The sequence below is a fragment of the Sapajus apella genome, unplaced genomic scaffold, assembly GCF_009761245.1.
Source record: "Sapajus apella isolate SASKATOON/1434 unplaced genomic scaffold, GSC_monkey_1.0 scaffold102, whole genome shotgun sequence".
NCBI lineage: Eukaryota > Metazoa > Chordata > Mammalia > Primates > Cebidae > Sapajus > Sapajus apella.
This window is the reverse complement of record NW_022437042.1, coordinates 2,390,940-2,397,961: the sequence shown is the minus strand read 5'-3', so window position 1 is coordinate 2,397,961 and position 7,022 is coordinate 2,390,940. Positions and strand designations below refer to the sequence as shown.

At 41.5% G+C, this 7,022-nt stretch overlaps 1 protein-coding gene across 1 annotated transcript in view; it reads right to left on the bottom strand.

The window, feature by feature from the left end:
* The window catches only part of IL13RA1 (interleukin 13 receptor subunit alpha 1), a 78,752-nt gene that overhangs the window by 48,291 nt on the left and 23,439 nt on the right, over positions 1-7,022 (bottom strand). The gene's annotated exons all lie outside the window — the stretch shown is intronic.

Sequence of the window (7,022 nt, the reverse complement as noted above, 5' to 3'; positions counted from 1 at the left end):
ATGTAGGTGATGGGGAGGAAGGCAGCAAATCACACTGCCACGTGTGTTCCTATGCAACAATTTTGCATGTTCTTCACATGTACCCCAAAACCTAAAATGCAATAAAATAAATAAATGGGAAAAAAAAAAAATCTAGGCTATCAGAGAACTCTGTTTTGTAGTAACTGGTAGAAGACAGAGAGTCAAGTCTTACATCATCAGCCACAAAGGGAGTTGTGCAAAAGTTTTGTAAAAAAGGAAGACAATTCTAAGAAAAATTTACTAAGAGTAAACAGTCTCAAATCCTTAACCTGTTACCTCAGAATCCTCTGTAGTACTCTGAAATGCAGGTTCCTCATACCCTCTTCCAGAGAATCTAATTTAGAAGGTTTTTGCCAGAACCTAGGAACCAGCATTTGAACAGCAATTCTCCAGGAGATTGTACTGCAAATCAGGTTTCTAAAAAAAACTCAGAGCTAATGTATTTATTCCTTCAAAGGCTGAGCAAAGAAATGCTTCAATATAGAAAATGCTTTTTTTCCCTTCAATAAGTAGTACATAAGCTTTTTCCCTAGTTGCAGCCTCCTGTGGTTTATGAAGAAAACAGTGTTGTAAAAATAAAGTTATTGTCATGACTAGTTCTTGGATCAGACAATCCTGGAATGTTTTCCGCCCATGGCCAAAAACAGAAACTGAAGAAACTTAATGACATTTTTCTTACATAACTAAAGAAAGCTATGTGTAAAATTGTTTTTTAATGGTGAAAGAAACTCCTTGAATGCACAATCTTCTTGATTCCTTTTTTATTTCTGTACCCTCAGTATTTTGCATATGCTCATGGATCTGAGATATGAAATTTTAAAACAATTTTGTTGTAATTTAGAAATAGTTATAGAAGGGAAAAAATGGACAGGTAACATTTTTTGAATTCTTGTGAAACATTAACCTAAAACAGCAGGTGATTCCTGTTAAAATTTATATACTGAATTTATCTGCAGAATCACACTGCAGATATGAAAAGGAAATTGACAAATTGAAGACTATTCTCCCAACTCAGAAGATGATTAATGTGGTAAAAAAAAAAAAAAAAAAATTCCCTAAAATTCATTGGCATGACTAGTCTCCAGCTCTTCAGGCCAGGGTCTGTTCAATGCCAGACAGTCCCTGCAGGAACACATGTCATTGCCCTAGGGATTCAATGAATTATTTTGATTTCAAAGAGTGACTCCAGGCCAGATGCGGTGGCTCACATGTATAATCCCAGCACTTTGGGAGGCTGAGGTGGGTGGATCACTTGAGGTCAGGAGTTCCAGACCAGCCTAGCCAACGCGGTAAAATCCCATCTCTACTGAAAATACAAAAATTAGCTGGGTGTGGTGGCATGTGCCTGTAATCCTAGCTATTCAGGAGGGTGAGGCAGGAGAATCACTGGAATCTGGGAGGCGGAGGCTGCAGTGAGCCGAAATCATACCACTGCACTCCAGCCTGGGCAAGAGAACAAGACTCCATCTCCAAAAAAACACTCCATGTTTCCTAGTTAGGGGTTAGAGAAAACAGTCTGGCAGTTTGTTTGATGTGATTTATACTGGTACCTAAATCATTTCTGGTGCTTGCTAATGAGCACTGTGCCTTGACTCCCTTTCTTTTGTGGCTTTTCTTAGAAAGGATCTATCTAGGGGAAAGCAAGAAAGAAGGAGGTATGGGTTAGGTACTAATTCTGTGAGACAGGGGAAGAGGCCAGCACTGTGTACTGACTACATCTGCAAGGCAGTGTGGATTAATAATAATAATAATAAACAGTATTGATAACTATCATGGATTGAGTGCTTACTCTACATATGCTAGCAGCTAGTTATGGCTCTAAACACTAGTCCTCACAGCAGCCTTAAGAAGGAGGTACTATTATTACTAAGGCTGAGAGAAAAAGGACTTGCCCAAAATCACAGTCATGTAAGGAACAGAGCCAGGATTTCAACCTAAGCAGTGTGGCTCCAGAAAGAATAATCTGTGGGGTGGTAAGGGCATAAGATACAGAATCTGTACCAGCACCATCCAATAGAACTTTCTGGGACTATGGAAATGGTTGCTATCTGTGCTGTCCAATACAAGAGCTGCTCATCACTTGTGAAAGTGGCTGGTGAGACTAAGCAACTGAAGTTTAATTCAATTCAATTTTAATTCATTTACATTAAAATGTAACTAGCCACATGTAGCCAGTGGCTCCTATACTGGATGGCACAGATCTACACTACAGAAAGAGTCCCTGCTATTGACCAGCTCTGGGATCATGTATGACAAGAAGTAGTCCAGGTGAATTGGCTCATGCCTGTAATCCCAGCACTTTGGGAGGCCAAGGTGGGCTTGAGTCCAGGAGTTTGAGAGCAACCTGGGCAAGATGGCAAAACCCCATCTCTACAAAAAATACAAAAATTAGCCAGCTATGGTGGTACACACCTGTGGTCCCAGCTAGTTGGGAAGCTGACGTGGGAAGATGGATCGGGCCTGGAAGGTTGAAGCTGCAGTGAGCAATGATCTCACCACTGTACTTCAGCCTGGACAACAGAGCAAGATGCCATCTCAAAAAAAAGTTGGATCCTTGATATCTGCCCCCCTTGGATGCTAGTGACCCACCACTATCTTGGGATTATGTCTTGAGCCACCTCCAGTGACTATACAGACTGTGCCCTGCAAAAAGACATCAACTGATGGCTGAAAGCCAGCCCAAGTACCATCTGCTGTCAGCTTTGGTGAGAGCCTGCTTCAGCCCAGAGGAAGAGGAATGCTTTTTCAAATTGGTCAGTCCAGTTTTTTTGTAATTCATTCACCTAGAGGGAATATTCTTTTAACAATTTACATTGAGACTTGTTTTTTTCTAGTATATCCCCAAGGCATTTCCCTATTTTTGTCTTGAAAGAGCCCCAAGGATTAGGCCACCATCTGCCTCCAGTGCCACCACAATTCTAATAGCTGGGAAAATTTCTTAACCCAGTCTGCCATGGAATGAGATACAGTTTTGACTTCTTGCCTTCTTCTCCAGCGCCTATAGACATAGATTCTTTAAAGATTTTCCCTGCGGTTTTACCAATAATGACTCCAGGGAAAACAACAGGGGTTAATAGCATAATAAACATATGCATGCTACCAACTCACAAGACATCTTAAAGCCTTGTGTAATGGCTCTCCCTAAACCTTACTGCAATATCAACAGCCAGGCTACTCCTTCTTAGTAAGGCTTAGTTCTTTGGCCCCTTCTTAGCAATCCTTTAGGGAGCTAGATCTACTCAATCCTTCTCTCTTTTTATTCATGAATGGTAATACTGCTCAGTTCCTTATACCTCATAAGTTGTCACCTCAACACTGAATATTCTCTAGCTTTGGATCCTATCAAACATTCAAAACTTATTTATGGAATATTTACTATATATCAGGCACCAAGAGAAACAAGACACAGCTCCTGCTCTCAAGAGCAACTGCAGCCTGTAGCAAGCTATCATCAAGTGACAGGAAATAACAACACAATGTGCTGGGTAGTATGACACAAGAAACTGCAAGGTGCCATGGGACAAGAGGAAAGAGTACATGTCTAGACTTGAGAGGTCAAGGAAGGCTTTCTGGAGAGGAAATGGTGTCTGAGCTGAGCTAAGAACAAATAAGAGGCAAGCAGGTGAAGAGGAAAGGCCTAGGCTGCAAGAGGATGCAGAACGTTTCCACTATTCCGTTTGAATATTCTGTTTGAATTCCAGTGTTGTGTTTATTTGAAGAATGAGTCTGAGGAGCTGAAGGAAGTTTGCTGTGGGTGAATGGTGGGCTGCAGGGGGTGGGGGAGGTGCATAGAGGCAGATGCAACTGAGTCTGGAGATGTTGACAGGGGCCAGGTCATAAAGCAATTTGTCTGTGGTGGTGTAGAGTTTGGACTTTAACCTAAAGCCACCAGGGAGCCACTGAAGGGCTTTAAGTAAAGGAGAAACAATAGGTACCAAGAGTGAGCAGGTGAAACTACAAAACCTTAAATGAGATTTACATGATGGGGGGAAGAAACAGACCTCGGACATAACCACACAGAACTTCTGGCTTCACCTAAAGCACTTCCCAACTTTGCCAGGAGGATCCTTCCACCAGGGAGGAATAAGGATGTGAATCCCGGGGCAATTTTAGAGGTTTTCATCCAAAAATGTATGTGATTGTTTCTTTTGCATTCTATTCCATGACATAGCCATGAATGTTTTAACGTACCAAAAATTCTTTTCATCAGGTCACCAGGCAAAATAGACACTTTAGCATGAAAGGCCATATTTATCCAGTAGCTTCACAAGTCTTGGACATGGCCCCTCACATCCCATTCTCTCAGAAGCAGTCTTAACAAATGATAGTCAAGGGCAGTATGACGCAAGAAATTGCAAGGTGCCATGAGACAAGAGGAAGGGACACATGTCTAGACTTGAGAGGTCAAGGAAGACTTTCTGGAGTGGAAATGGTGTCTGGGCTGAGATAAGGACAAATAACAAGGTCATGTGGAGGGCAGACTGCCTATGCTAGGTCTCCTCTTCTCCACCCTGATATCACAATGATTAAATATCTCCACTTCTCAAAATGCTCTTCCCCAGAGGCCAGCCTCAGAGAAACTCCCTCATCTGGGCAGTCTGCCTCCTTCATCAAAGCCTCCCAGGCGGAGGGAGGTCAGGACGCAGTGGCTCATGCCTATAATCCCAGCACTTTGGGAGGCTGAGATGGGTGGATCACAAGGTCAGGAGTTCAAGACCAGCCTGGCCAAGATGGTGAAACCCAGTCTCTACTAAAAATACAAAAAAAAAAAAAAAAAAAAATAGCTGGGCATGGTGGAGGGCACCTGTAATCCCAGCTACTCAGGAGGCTGAAGCAGAGAATTGCTTGAACCCGGGAGACAGAGGTTGCAGTGAGCCGAGATCGTGCCACTGCACTCCAGTGTGGGCAACAGAGCAAGACTCTGTCTCAAAAAAAATCTTTCCAGTCTCTTCTCCATCCACCCATCCACCTCCCCACAACCCCACCCCAAGCTCCAACCTAACTTCCCACAGGAATCTATCTATCCCTCTGCAACAGCCTTTCAGCATACACTATCTTATTTAATTTAATGCAGGTCACTGTATCAGGTACTATCTCCTCCTCTATATTTTAAGCTTTAGGAGAGAAGAGACATGTTTCTTGTCTCTGCTGTACATTCAGTGGTTTATCCACAAAGTATTCTAAATAAAGGTTTACTGAATTAAACCAGATTAACTTGGTCTTCCTTTCTTGTTCTGTTGCTAATAATTATAGGCTCTAAAGGAAATGATGGAAGACTAACTTAGAAATGTAACAAACATTGTAGTAGATATAGTCACAAATACCAAATACTAAAGGATCAAATATCAAAACATCAAGGTTATTCTGTAGGAAGCTAAACTACTTTTTGAGGCTGAGTGTGGTGGCTCACACTTGTAATCCCAGCACTTTGGGAGGCTGAGATGGGCAGATCACTTGAGGCCAGGAGTTTGAGACCAGCCTGACCAACATGTTGAAACCCTGTTTCTACTAAAAATACAAAAATTAGCTGGACATAGTGGCACATGCATGTAATTCCAGCTGCTTCAGAGGCTGAGGCAGGAGAATCACTTGAACCCAGGAGGCAGAGGTTGTAGTGAGCCAAGATCGCACCACTGCACTCTAGCCTGGGTGACAGAGCAAGACTCTATCTCAATCAATGAATCAATAAACAAACTACCTTATGGCCCCAGACATGATATAATTTTCCTTTTTAAAAGCAGACATCAGGCTGGGCGCAGTGGCTCATGCCTGCAGTCCCAGCTACTTGGGAGGCCAAGGCAGGAGAATTGCTTGAAGAGGAGATGGAGATCGGAGTGAGCCGAGATTGTGTCATTGCACTCCAGCCTGGGCAACAGAGTGAGCCTCCATCTCAAAAAAAAAAAAAACATCAATAACTCATATATTGCTAGGGGGAATGTAAGGTGAACTAACTTCTTTAGAAAACAGTTTGGCATTAAAAAAATAAAACTAAATATGCAATTACTATATGACCCAGCAATTACACTTTTGGGCATTTATTCCAGAGAAATGAAAAGTTATGTTCACATAAAAATCTGTATGCAAATATTTACAGTAGCTGTATTCATAATAGTGAAAAACTGGAAACAACTGAGATATCCTTTAATGAATGAATGGTTTAAAAAACTGGTACATCCATATCATGGAATACTACTGAGCTATAAAAAGGAGTGACCTCTTGATATGCAACTACTTGTACAGATCTCCAGGGTATTATACTGAGTTTTTTTTTTTTTTTAAGCCAGTCTTAAGTGGTTATATACTATAGGATTCCATTCCAGTAACATTCTTGAATTAATAAAATTAAAGAGATGGAGAGCAGATTAAGGTTGCCAGAGGTTAGAGGCTTGGGGGAGAGGGGTGTGAAGGAGAGATGGTTTAAGAGGGAGGTAAGTGTGTCTATAAAAGTGCAACTCCTTGTGGTGATTGAACCATTATATATCTTCATGTGATAAAATTGCATACAACGATACATATACACACACAGAGTGCATGTAAAGCTGTTGAAATAGGATTGAGGTTTTTGGATTGTACCTATGCCAATTTTCTGCTTTTGATAATGTACTATAGTTACATAAGATGTTAACATTGGGAGAAACTGAGTGAAGGGTATATGGGATGTACATTTTTTTGGTAACATACAGGATCTATATTTGAAAATAGAAAGTTTATTTAAAAAGGAGACACCAAAGGCAGATACATTTTTCATTGAAGCAAACTGTCCATCTTGTTGGGTTTGCAGAAAAAAATAGACTGTTTTTTTTTGTTTTTGTTTTTTTTTTTTTTTTTTTGAGACAGAGTTTCGCTCTTGTTACCCAGGCTGGAGTGCAATGGCGCGATCTCGGCTCACCGCAACCTCCGCCTCCTGGGTTCAGGCAATTCTCCTGCCTCAGCCTCCTGAGTAGCTGGGATTACAGGCACGCACCACCATGCCCAGTTAATTTTTTGTATTTTTAGTAGAG